Source organism: Patagioenas fasciata, chromosome 7, assembly GCF_037038585.1.
Source record: "Patagioenas fasciata isolate bPatFas1 chromosome 7, bPatFas1.hap1, whole genome shotgun sequence".
Classification (NCBI taxonomy): domain Eukaryota; kingdom Metazoa; phylum Chordata; class Aves; order Columbiformes; family Columbidae; genus Patagioenas; species Patagioenas fasciata.
Genome location: NC_092526.1, coordinates 24,345,310 through 24,359,640, shown reverse-complemented (window position 1 = coordinate 24,359,640; position 14,331 = coordinate 24,345,310). Strand labels below are relative to the sequence as shown.

Genomic DNA, 14,331 nt, shown 5'->3' with positions numbered 1-14,331 from the left:
AATGCTTGTGATTTTTTTTTGCCAATTTGGTCATTCTTATATTGAAAAATAAAAATTATTCATATTTTGCTATTTCTAAAGTCCTCCTTGGAGAGCTGAAACTGAAATGGTCCTGGGAATATTTTGCCAAATTTTTATTTATGTGAGTCAGCCCACCAGATCTTGTTGACAAAATCAGCTGACCAAAACAAACACCATTTTACTTTTTAAAATTTTGAATGATTCCCCTATGTAGGTGGTAACAGCAAGTTAGTAAAATTTATTACTGGTAGAAAAATCATATTCTTAAAAGTAACTTATAGCCATTGAACTTAGAGCACCAGGACCCAGCCTCTGACAAATTATATGCAATTTCATGAACCTGAATATGATTGTACAAAATGTAATTAGCAAGTTCTGTGTGTATCTGGAATATAAGATTAACTGTGTGGTAAAACCTTTGTTCTGGGATGCAAACATTACCCAGTCTTGCAGAAATTGGTATCTGCCTTTGAAAGAATTGCCAGTCTGCTTGGACATTAGCAAACACTGGAATGGTGTTTGCTAGCTCTGGTTACCATCCGAGTTGGCTAGGAGTTCTCCTGGATGTGCCAGGTGAGAGGTGGTGGAAACAGACAGTGATGTGTCAGCAGGAAGACTTAAAATTATTTTGTTTCAGGACAGAGAATCCCTTGAGAAAAGGTTGAATTTGAATAGGTTATAAACGTGGATTTAAGTGATGAAAGAAAATAAAGAAAATGTATGTTACAAATTTAGGTCCTCTTCTGTGAACATAGAGTTAGGAAGAGATGTGTAATATGAAAGCCTATGTATAATGTATCTGACAGTTTAACAGCTGGAACATGTAGGATGAAAACTTTGCAACTAGTTTTGTTAGCAGGTAGATATCTCCATTGTTTCTTTCTCTTCCCTGTACACTTTGGTGTTCTGAAGTGTTGCTTGTATTAAAAAGTAATTTTTGTTCATATGTATTCTGAATTTATCTTCATATAGCTTCTCTTTAGGACAATTTCATAGTTCTGTCAACCCCCAAAGATGTCTGTTCCTCCAGGACAGCCACAGAGCTAGAACATTCTTGCAATCCCTGGTCCTCAAATGGTAACGGGCTGCTGCGCCATAAACTGCATGGGCCGGTTTCCACACCACAAGGCTGGTGTGGAAGAAGTGTCTTCTGATGACTTGCACTGGACAGGCAAGCTCCTTGGCCTGCTGCAGTGTGATGGGGAAAGGACCTGAAACCTGAGCATCCTAAGGGAGTTTGTAGAATAATAGGAAATGCCCCATAAAAACATGTGGCAAAACTTTGTTGATATGTGTTTGAGTGTACACGTGCTTCTGGATTTACATATAGATAACTATGTGCTGAATACATTGTATTCTATTTTAGGCAGATATTGTGTAGGTCAAATTACAGTGACAGAGAGAAGGGGAGATTGAGCCCAGATCTGATTAGCATAGAACTGAAGATGTATACATAAATCATCCTACTTTCTTTGTTTAAGAGTTAACTAGAAACAAGTCTGGAATTATTTAAACGGGCACACTTCATTGAAAACAGTAGGGTAAATAAGTCCAGAACTTGTGTGCATAAAATATTAGTTGTTCTTTTTAACTTTCTAATAGTAAATGGGTCTACATAGCAATATTGGTAATTTTAATAGTAATTTAGTGTTCAAAAGTCATAGCTATCAATTCCTTAGAAAAAGAGACAATATGCGATAGTATTAAGTAGAATAAACACAACTGCATACACTGCATTTGACTGTGTCTTTGTTCATATGTACATTATGGAGCAGTAGTCCAGTGCACGGTTGCTCAGAAAGAAACAGCATGTGGAGAAGACAGCAGACGTAATACCATCCGTATCAGCTTAGAGACACAGATGCTACAGCCTGTGGTGAAGGAACACACAGGTCACAGCATGAGGGTTTGCCAGCGGTTCCTTTGCCAGTAGTGGGTACAGAGTTAAGCAACCAAACCCGTCTGTTGCAGTGTCCCAGCAACACAGAAAACAGTGTTACAATCCTGGAACATTTTATCATATATGACTTTAAACTGTATAATGCTCCCTGAATTTTCACATTCCTCACTAGCAGTTGCGTTACTGTGTTACTCTACAAATTTGTAGGCTGACTCTACAGATCTCAGTCATATGCTTTGTCCTTAGAAACACAAGGTATCTTTTGGAACCAGTTACTCCTGTAAGCAAGATTGGGGTTCTTGAACTGATACCTCATTCAGCACCAATTAAGGAAAAAGGTCTTTCTTCTCTTCCTGTATTTATGAAGCGATTTTATTTCATATAGAAGATAGATATGTCTAGTGGCACCCACACAACATCTCTATATAGTTGTAAGCCTGTTACCCTTCAAAGTGTGTTATTCATCTTATTTTTCCCTCCATGATTCTCACACGAAATTGGAATGTTGTCTCTGATCTTTGGCGAGTTGATACAGCTCTGAAAGTACAGCAAATTGACAGGAAAATGCTGAAATCAGACCTGCCAATCTACTGCACTTTAGTGCATGAGAGGTCCACCTGATCTGGATGTGGGGATAGAGGGACATCAACTGCCTTGGGATACATGCCTGGTGCAGAAGTGTCTTGCATTACCAGTTTGCTTCCTGTCTGTTTGACAGGTGAAGCTGTGGGGCGTTGATCTGGAGGCGTGCATTCCTCTGGCTCTTTGGCTAATGTGGCCTAAGTGGTAGGCACCGTACCAGCTGCAGGGAAACATGGCAGCCTGTGTCTGGCTTCAGGAATTCACACACCACATGGCAAATGAAAATTAACTATTTGCTATGTTGTATGTGTTCTCACACCTTCCTGTGGTGGTAGCAGTTTTTGAAGACTAGGAGATGACATGGCTCACATTCACAGCATGGAAAAAGTAGACGCAGGTTTGGCAGATGAAGAAATACCTAAATAACATGGAAGGGAGGAATATATCACAGAAGAAATAACCCCATTAAAAGCACCTCTTGCTGTATCAATCTGTGTGTAACAAAAAGTGACAGACATCATTCTCATTCTGCTTGAAAGGAATCCTCTGTTGGTCTGTTATTCTCAGTCCTCTTGTCTTGGAAAGCAAACTCTTTGGGTAAAGACCCTCCCTGTGTTTTACAATGCCTGTCACAGTGAGTCCAAGTTCATGGTCACATTAATGAAAATACATAATAAATGAAATTAAAATCCATTAATAGACAATATTCAAGTGGATAGTCAAACCAATGAATAGTAATCATGCCGAAAAGATCATGAAAATAAAGTGCACAAGAGATTAGGCTGAAGACCTCGTTGTCCTTCAGACAGGTGTACACAAGATGGCTGTTGGAATCATTTGCATACCAAAGGTGAGCACATTGTATATCTAACACAAGTTTGTAATGTGATATTGTAGAGAACCACATTAGCAAAAATTTGGATGGCAGATACAAAGGCTTTGGATCAGCTGTGGTCCTGAGAATTAGCAATGAAAGATTAAATACCTAGTTCTACTCATGTCCAGTAGTAACTTATTTCACCAATCATGCAATTGGAATGAACAGGCAAAGTAAATCAAGATAAAGGATGGCAGAAGATGACCATCAATGACAATGCAAAATGTTGGAGTTTTTGTGGTGGTAGATGGTGCTTACGTAGGAAGGATGAGATTTGTTGGTTTTTTTTGAAAAAAAAATAAGGCTGAGCAGCTAAAAACTGCAATTGTGTCTCTTAAAATGGTAGAGACCTCTTCATCTAATACAGAGCCACTGACCTTTGATAACGAAATCTCAATTTCGATTTGCCTAGAGTTATCTGGAAATGGGGCATGGCTTATTTCTGTTATTTGGAGCTCATCATCCTAACCATCAACATGTTACAGGGGGCTTGCAAGCCAGGTTGTGAATCTCACTTTTGACAGGAAGCAGTGTCACTTCTCATAGCTGCTCCAGTAGTCTGAAAGAATTAACATCCTGAGAATGTTCTGACAGAATTTTCTCTGATTTCAGACGACAATATGTATGTTTTTCTGTACTTAGGTAAAATTCTTTCTGCAAGCAGATTTCCCTTCCCCTCTTTTCTTCACCCTGTGCTAATGTGTTGAGTAGAAATCAGCATTAGCCAAAATTTAGAGATTCAGAACTCAAATTTCTTACAACCAAAATAGTTTATGTGAGAACCTAATGGAAGTTTTCTGTCTGTTCACTACAATAATTGGGCAAATATTACATTTAAGTTCCCGTAAATGAGAAAGCCTGGATATGACCCAGGTATTAATTCTGTGGCTTGAGCCCTAGCTAGGGCTGTTATACTCTTTAACATCTATTGTATTTCAGTTGACTGGTAGATGAAGTGCTGTGTGCACAGATGTAGGAGCAAGAATCATCTGTGAACTACTAAGGCTAAACTGGACAAAGGCTGTTGGTTACTTTAGGGGAAACAGAACATGTTAACCCCTGTCTTACCTGACCTAAAGCTTAATCCCAGAATAACCCTTCAAGGTACTTTCAAGATGAATGATTTTATTTTTTGGTATTCTCAAGCCCCAAGTCAGTGAAGATAATCTTCTCCCAAAACTCATACTGTGCTGATTGTGATTCTGATACCGCCTATATGTATTTACATAGTAAATCTATTTGCAGTAAGTTTTAAGGGTATCAAACATCAGTACAGTTTGTTTCCATCCTGTTAGATTTGGGGTTTTTAAGTCTTAAAATTAAATCTGTGATAAACTTTTTATCGCTTAAATACTTTGACTGATAGCCATGCTTGCTAATAATGCAACTTATGGTTTTGAATACTGATCTAACTCAGAAAATGTTTGAGATAATCTTACACCAGTGTTTTAATCCCATTTCTTTGTGCTGCTCATCATGTCTTCCCATTTTAGGACTTCATTTGCTTTGTCTTCATGGGTGTTAGAAATGGGCAAGACCAGTAAGTATATTCAGAGTTCTCTCACCTTATTTCTGACAATGTTTTGACTGTTTTCTTGACTCTCTCGGGAGACATCTGTGATTTGCCAAAAATCTTGGTGCCTTTGAGTTATCACTTGTGTCCTGGGGGAGAAAGAAAAAGGTTTTGGCTTTAGCCGAAAGTCTTGTAAGGAGATACTTTCGAAGCTTTCAGTTAAGACATGTTTTAAAAATGTTTAAATGGATGACTTCATGCTTCATTTTATGGCATTCCTGGAATACTGTTACATACAATAAATGTTCATTTAATCACAAATACTATGCTAGTTACCATTTGTGAGACAGTGCAATAAAGTCCTCACAAGTTCTAAATGGCCTATTTTATATAGAATACAATATGCTTGAGCTATAGCTGTGATGTTCGTGTTAAACTCAAGGATTTAAGTTTTAAATTGAAGGGTCTTCCTCTTATTTCGCCATGCACATGACTTCCCGTAGACGTTAATCTCTAAATGCAATGAGTCCTCCCATTTTATATCATATTTTATAGGGGAAGATAATTGCTCTTGTGCTGCTCTTTGGTTTGATTCTGTTAAGTTTATTCTAGAAATCTGTCATCTATAAAAGCTAACAAGAATATCCACATCTGAACAGTTTTTCTATGGTGGTGCTGCCTAAACACAACAAGGGAAGCAGATACATTGCAGAGTTTATGCATATTCTTCGTAGGGTAGTGAGTGACATTTACCATTTGACACAAGATATTTACATCCGTTCATCAAAATATGACTCCTCATCACAGTCTTCTAAAGCTAAGCCAGTCATATACGTGATTATGGTAATTTAAAAATGAAACATAGTGTAGAAGCAGAACATGATGAATGCATATCATCTTACTCTTTATGGCTCTAGTAAATGTCATACCTTAGGCTAGAACATATTCGTTTTGAGTTTCCCACGCAAAAATCTTTTTCAAAACGAGTCAGTCAACAGGCTTTTCCTTCCTCATTACTACTTAGCCTAAAGATCTTGGGAATCTGATTTTGTTTCATTATCAATTTATTTCTGAGAAATATCATTATCTTTACCTAGTACTAAAATAATAATTTCCCTTCAGTTTGTAACTGGGACAAAAGTAAATTATCTGTCAATTCTGCGAAACTACTTCTGTGCCTGATCTTTCCTTCTCTGTGTGATGCTTTAATCTGGAATTTAATATGACAGATGCTCCCCAAAGAGTCTCAGAAAGGAGGATAAAGGGTGGCTTATATTGGAATCAAGCAATCAGCTTGATACTTTAGTTGTCTTTATTTGGAGAGCAGTAAATCCTTTTAGCAAGTGGAATAAACCAGCGAGAATAACTAGGAAGGCATTTAGTGAATTACACAAAGGGTGTGTGGTTTAGACCTTTTCTGGAACGCAAGCTGCAGTTTAGCTGTCGAGGCACTATCATTCTCCTCAAAGGTGAAATGATTTAGAGGCCTAGAGAAACTTAATTTTTCTTGATCACCATGTGCAACCTGGAATTTTAATGGCAGGCATAATTAATTCTTCTGATGTTAATCATCAGGGCTGGTCTCCACAATTATCAGCCTAGTGCAGCTGGGGCATGGTGCAGACATGAAAAATTAGGAAAATGAATCAGTAATAGGGTGGCAGATTTAATCTGCATCATGAAAACAAAGTTAAAAAGAGGGAGATCGAGAGAATTTCAGCTGAAGCTTTTGTGCCAATGAGCACTGACAGAACTGAAAAATGTTGCCGATGTCCAAAGTGATTGGTAATTACCAAGCCATTGAATTTTTTATTGTCAATTTATCATTGCGCCAGAGGTTAAATTTAACATCTTCTTCTAAAGCCATCACTCTAGGAGGAAGGCAAGCTTTGCATCACGTGGCCCAGGAGTCAGTGAAAGGTTAATCAGGTATTCCTTTAGTTTGTGTGTGCTTCCAAATCAGTCTTTCTTTTTGTGTCCTTTATGCTGCATATATGCCATGGGGTATTTTCTAATTTATATTACCTGTATGTTTTAGAAAAATATTAGATTGCATTCCTCAGCACATCATCTGCCTTGCTGTGTATTTATAATGCTGTATTTTCATACTTCCCCAGGCGTATTTTACACGCATTTCAATACGTATGTGGAAAATACATACAAAGAACTGTATGATACAAAACATGCATTTCCTGAGTAAGGAAAAATATAATCTTAATGTCTGAAAGTACTGCAGGAATTTAAAAATATATGCTAGAATTTGTTGTTTGGGGTTTTCTTTAATTGTTTTTTTGACTGTGTTATTTGGTTTGCACTTGATTTTTGCTTTGTTCTGAAGCCATGTTGTTTGTGAATGCTCCAGTTTAAGATGAGGGTAATATATGGAATGCTAGAAACTGCTTTGGGTCTGAAGGACTATGAGGGAAAGGCTGTTTGCATTTTGCATCTTGTACAATGCTGAGTACAGTTTTGGCACTTAGTAAATAAGAAATAGTCAAAGGAAGCACGTGTTGTTCCTTTGAATCTTCCCCCCTCAAGAATATTTAGTGAATGGTATGGTCTTTTTTAATGCAAAAGCCATAAAAGACTGAAAGAAAGATAACATCAAAACATCCTTGTAATAGGAATATGTGACATAAATATACATTCATATGTTAGGGACTAAACTGAGCCCTGAAGTAAGCGGAGATCTGTTCAATGAAAGAGTAAGATTTGTGCTTCTCAGATCACAGGGTTGGATCTGCCCTGAAAATTCCAAATGCATATTCTTATACTCATTGCTGTGTAGCTGTCTTCTAATACAGTATTGAATACAACTTCTGTCTACCTAAATTCCTACCTTAATTCTGCTCAGGAATCTCACTTCTATTTACTGTATTTTTGCGTGAGTGTTTATTTGAGATTCCAGGCTGTACTCTGATTAAAGGAATCGTATGCATTTTCTATAAATTAAAAATGGAAATGGCCTTTAGGAGAGAGTCAGTAGAGGAATCAATGCGTGCATTAATTACTGCAATTCATTACTCAAATAAACACAAGACTCAGCCTTTTGCTGGATACAAATTTAGGGACATACGATGTTTACAAGAGACAAAGGCTTGTGATCCTGCTCATGTTAATCTGCAGATCAAAGTACGTGAGCCCATTCCTAGTGGAAGCTCCTTTGGGGATACCAGAGCTGGGATCAATCCCCCCATGCAGGCAGTGAATTATTACTGCTGAATACAAAAGCTGCTCACGTGACATCACTGTCCCCTAACAACAGGGGCACTTGCTCCAGATAGTGCTTTAGAAGAGCATGTTTTCTTCATATCTCACTTTTCTATAATTAAACTAAAATCATAGAGCAATAGCTGTGCAATGACCACTGATTCCCTTCATAAACAAAAATATGTCTCAGTTCATAGCAAATACTCAGTCATTTGGAAGAAAAACATGAAAATGTAATCTTTAGCTTCCCAGAGGCTTTCTAGAATATAAACAGAAGATTAGAAAATATATAGCAAATAAAATTATACAGAAAAAAAAATGGTGATTTATCAAAAATGCTTCATACTCTTCTGAATCAGTATCCTTTCTTTTCCTTACAAAGAGACTAGAATATTATTGGAAGAACGCAGTTTTTCTAACAGCATCTGGATGCCTTTCTTCATCATATTTTATAGATGGATAAATTACCATACGAAGCTTTGTGTTCAAACCAGGGACAGAGCGTGATTTGAATCTCGCTGCATTTTGCGGAGCTGCTGTGGTGGTTGCACACTCACCCCCAGCCTTGGCAGCTCACAGCAGAGCAGCCAGTTCCTTCTTGCCTGTTGGAGCACTCAGCTGTTTTAATGGCATTCTGACCAAAACTGCAACTAATTAAGAATCAATTCAGAACCATTAGCAAGTGGGACTAAGCTAGCCAGTGTTGCATATTTCAAAAGAGTTTGTTTTAATGAGAGGAATTCTTGCACAGGGGAAGAAAAACCCAACAAGCAGATTAAAGATAGCGTAGAGACCTTCTCCAGCTAAACTAACAACTAATGCTACACAGAAAGATGCTGAACTTGTAGTCCTTTCTAATTGATCTACTTACTGTTCTTTAGGAAACTCAAAGCAATACTGAAGACAGGTATTAACTGTGTGTTAGTGATTCAATAACTATTTATAAACATTAGCGATTGTTACATTTCACAGTCTTTCTCCATCAGAGAAACATGTTATCTTTTTTTTTTTTTTTTTTTCAAACATATTAACCTTAGAACTGTCAAACCATTTTCTCTTCTTTGGGCTTTGTACTTCTGCAACATCTGTTTATCTGCACGGCATTGCCTGCAGATGGAATTTTTGAAATTTGTTAAGGGGTTAGGCTGCCATATTTTTGACAGCTGTACTTTTGTTTTACCACAGAACAAACTTTGCTAAAAATGCAATGCTTTGAGGGAATTATTTCATTTTCATTGTTTCATTAGTTGTATCAAATTCTTTACTTAATCTCTTGCTATTGTGAGTTCCACTAAAGAACTTGTAGAATGTAAATGTAATCATTTTAGGAGAAATTGAAAAAGCAATATATGGCCGACTGATTTGAATTATTAGAGTGGGAATGCATACAACTATATTGAGATAGCCTAATATTTAAGTACTAAAATCACTACACAGTAAATTGAAAGCACAAATGCAAGCATGTTATGTGGCAAGTCCTAAACCTCAAAATGACCTTGGTTCACGAGAAACAGCTTGGACAATGTTTCTTGGTTCGAGACAAACTAAACAGAGTGACAAATCTACTATAAGTGTGCTTAAGAAAACGTATGCAGAACTGTTTATATTCCCAGCAGGTGAGCATGAATGGAGACCTCACTGCAACACCTTCATAGCTGATAAACACTTCAGATGTTTTATAGAATATGTTAAGAATTTACACAGGAATTACCAGGAATCTCCATTATTTCAAAACAACAATTAATGTGGCTGCAGAGGACAGAATGTATTAGAACATCTTTCCTATATGTTTCTTTGAAAGATGAGCATCTTGGCTATTTAATTGTTTGTTTTCTATTTTACAGTCTAAGCTGTATCGCTATATATGCAGTGTGCACTCAGAACAACATTCTCTTGCAATAAATATTGATCAGAACAATAATAAACATTTTGGTTTACTTATCTTTGTAGGAAAAGGGGGCTGTAGCTGGGAACAGAAGGATCTTCCTGTCACTGCCATTTACATTAGTTCTTGCTTTGGATAGCTGGGCTCTTAATACAGGCACTGTGTACACCTTGCAAGTACTGTTTTTAGAAGCTATATCTTTTTAACCGAGATTCTTTAGCTTCTGTGAAAAAGGAAATAAGGCTTGTGTTTGTAATGACAGGTGATAGTGAAAACAACAACAGAGAACAATCTGGGGAGAGAGGAAAAAGGCTAATTTAAGGAGGCTGGAAATACATCACAGCTGTCTGTTAAACATGCACACCTTCTATTTTTTATTTTAAAACTTACGTGGATATGGCACTTTTAGTAACCTCAGACGTATGTTGACATTTAACAGAGAAAATGACTGACAGATCAACAGTAGCAAACTTATTTATTTTTAATAGAAGAAGCAAATAAATAATTTCAGCTCTTTATTTCCAGTGGATTGTGTGCTAAGATCTGAGAGGGATGAAAATAGAGAGTCCTTCTGCATCCTGGTCAAAGCTTTTGACTTTTACAAAATAATGGAATGGAACAAAGTGTCACTTGAATGTATAGTAGGATGTTTGTCATGAGGACAGGCCAGGAGAGACATAACCAGTATTTCCATGCCAGTGGAAATCCACAGCCTAAGCATCTACCCTCAGGCAAGTAAGCCTCAGAACAGCTCCCATATGCTATAAAAGCTATTTCAGAGTAGTTGTGCAACCATTCCACATCTTTTGGGAAGAGAATTCTATTGACCTGACCTGCGCCAAAAGACTCAAGCAGTTTCTGCCCCCTCCCCCACACTGCTTTTTTATCTTAAGAAGTGATCTGAATGTTTTTCTGTTTCTGTTCTACCATCAGTTAGAGAAGTAGAGCCTCTTTGCTTGAGCTGAAAGAGGTGGAGCTCTCTCATCACTTCCATCTTTTGGGCCTTATTTTTATTCATCTATAGTAAGCTATGGTGATCCTCATGCTCACTTATGGTCAGCCTGTTCAGTATAACAATATAACTGCAGAACTATCAACACTGTCAAGTTCAAGACTTCTTCACAGTTTGTATGTGGTGTCATTTAGTTAAGAATATGTTCTTTATACAGCTTCAGTTTCTGACATCTTCTGACTATTCACTTCCCTCTGTGAGAGAGCAATGAACCTCAAATCATGTTGCCCATTGGCTTTTTTGTTGTAGTTTGTTCTTTGTGGGTGTTTTGTTGTTGTTGTTGCTGGTGGATTTTGTTGTTGTTGTTTGGTTTTGCTTTTTTTTTGTTTTGGTTTGGTTTGTTTTTGTTTGTTTTTTGTTGTTCTACATGCAGGAATTCTGGTAATTATTTTATGGTTAAATCTGACAGAGACTTGGTTAAAAGGTTGATAAGCCTCTGGAGATCCTACATCAGGTGAGTAATGATGTTTCTTTGGCTAAAATTTCTGATATTATGGAAACTGAATAAGTCTGAACGATCATTATCTTTATTTTTACTTCTTGGCATGTATTTACTACTTGCTTTCCCATGCAGTTTGCCAGCAACTCTTTTGCGTGAAAGCCAGCAATATGGAGACTTCAAGAATCTATGATTGCCCTTGCCTTCCTTTCAGAAATTCATGAAACACGTTTCACATCCTTACAGGAAGATCTTTCTGTCTCTAAAGAGGGACCGGAGACAGTGAAAAAGAGTGGGAAGTACAGTTCTTTTTCTTCCTTTTCTCTGATATATAGCACTCCTTTGTTGGTTCTCCTCCAGGATGCATTCCCCAAGGAGAGCTCTCCCTTCTCTGTTGCAGGGGTGGCCAGATGCTCCCTCAGGAAGGGTGAAGCCAGAGGTGGTCAGAATAGAGGCCAGACAATGACTTCGCTGACAGGCTAAAGTTATACAGCACCTGAGCCAGCAAAGCAGAGCAGGGTGATGGGAACAGGTCCTATTGATAATCAAGTGTTGAACAAGGCAACAGCAAAGTAACAAGTCAAGGCAAAAGTCAGTCTGAGCAAGTCAAGCAACAGTTCCAGTGCAGGTGTGGGGAAAAGCAGACCTACACTGTATCTCGGGCAAGGAGCCGGTGCCCAGGCCTGAGCTTAAATGAAGCTTCTGAGCCCAGGGACAGGGGAGTGTGGAGGCCCCACATGGGGCAATTAATGTCTGTTGTGCACTCAAGGCCTAGACAGAACTTCATTGTTTACAGTTCAATCTACAGTTCTTCTGCTTTGTCCAGCCACTGAAGTATTTTTTCTCTGCCACCAAAAATGAACAAACACAGTGTCTCTGCACTTCCCTACTTGTCCTCTACTCCTCAGCTCTGCCTTTCTTCACTGATCTAAGACTTTTAATGCAAAGTGACAGCAAGAACAGTAAAACTTTGTCATAATGCCTCTTGAGGGTTTGGATAGAAAACAATATTTATTTTAACAAATCCATGACCTCGTAGCGATTTTGGTGTTGACACTGTGCTGCATACCATGGCTTCTTGGAACTTCATAGCCCCAGCAAAGACATTTCTATTTCCCTACCATGACGGGTTCTTCAAGAAAGACTAGAGAATTTCTCTTATTTGCTGAAAAATGAGGTTTATGACACACAGCTGAACCTATCTGATACTCTCCAGCAGAAGGCAGGGGTCCACATGCACTCAATCAAAATAATTTTAATAAATCATATGTGAAGGGAGTGGGGGGACAGTGCAGGTCAGACAAGAAATAGGAATGCTAACATTCATTTGAATTGATTGTTGCTGATGAAGGCTTCCTGCTGGCTCTTCTACTTTGTTGGGCAGTAAAGCAAGATCACAGAGCACTGGGGAAAAGAGTAAAGCAGTGATATAACAATCATGGACATTATAGGCAAGGAACAATATTATTAGGGATTGAACTGAGCAATGGCAAGGACTGAATATTAGCCCATGTTTTGCTAGTGCTGATACTTAGTGTTCAAAACAAGGCATTCCAGTCATATATAAACACCTCTAATAAATTGATTTTTCCATATGATATGTAATTATGTTAACTCATGACAAAACCATACAGCTTGGCTTTAAAATACCTACATTTTTGTCTCTGTAGTGCTACAGATGAAAAAAATCTTTGAATTAAAACAACAAAAAAAATAGGAATAGAACTAAAATTGTGTAATCTCCCCACCAGCCCTCTCCCAACTCAGGACTAGTTTCCTGAGGAAACACAGTCAAGGACAGCCTGACTTGATTCTTCTATGACTTCTGTTCCAGTGACACTGTAAAAATGGCATTAGTATGAAGTTGTTTAGTCATATATTGGCTTTTTCATGTTATTGTCTTCTTATAAAAGAAAATTGCATGTTTGGGTATTTTATTAATACTAAATACCAGTGCTATAACATCTGATCAGCTTTCTTTTTCTCCCCTTTGGGAAAGCCTGCCTATTTACAGCTATTGAGCCAGTTAGCTCCCACCTCTACCAAAAACTAATCAAGAGATACATGTATGCCTATGGGAAAAAAAGTTTCCAAGTTTAGATGTACCTGAATAAACTTTAGAGTTGAAGATTAATTGTGCAACCACAAGGCCTGCAGACTTCTCTTACTGTTTGAAGGTTTTGGAAGTGTGGACAGCATGTGCTAGGCCAAACCAAGACATTTTCCATTGGGAATCACCTGTCAATAATCCTTGCAAGCTCTTAACTTAAGGTAAAATGGAACAGGACATATATAAAAGTAAGAGAGGCAGACGACTGTGGTGCACCTTAGGACAAACCATGCCATGTGAAGGTATGTCCGATTGATCACTACGAGTAGGAAGAGCACAGATAAATTTACACTTGACTTAGGCAAAGACATTGCAATTAGTCACTCATTCTGACCTTAGAAATTATGAATATCCTTAAATCTTTTATATTCTTTTCTCATAGCATGTTCAGGGCACCAAACGGCACAAGCTAATGTATTCACCTCAGAAGCCTGTTTAGCCAAACTAATTTGCTAGAATGGTATGTGGCAAATATAAAATCTCTAAATGGTAGTAATTTTGATCCTAACATAAAAAACCTGTGAATGAAGGTCCTTATCTTTTCTTTTGATCAAACCGTGTAGTTATTGCACCTATTCAGAGGAAGCTGAGTTCTATGGGATGTGTGCAGCAATCCACTCATGCAGATCAGAATGCTCAAGTGTGGCCTAAAAATGAATGTGATAGCCATCTAAACAATGTATGCTTTTTGGTGAGAATAAGGTCTGTTTATATGATTGATGACTTTTGTTTGTTATCCTCCTTTGGCTAAAACATTTGCTACAGGCAGGATTTCTGCAAAA

At 37.8% G+C, this 14,331-nt stretch overlaps 1 long non-coding RNA gene across 1 annotated transcript in view; it reads right to left on the bottom strand.

The window, feature by feature from the left end:
- LOC139828360 (uncharacterized) overlaps nucleotides 1–14,331 on the bottom strand; it is a 73,273-nt gene that overhangs the window by 26,739 nt on the left and 32,203 nt on the right. The window contains exon 3 of the long non-coding RNA XR_011739873.1: nucleotides 4,946–5,042. This is a non-coding gene — a long non-coding RNA (uncharacterized lncRNA). The remainder of the gene's footprint in view (nucleotides 1–4,945; nucleotides 5,043–14,331) is intronic.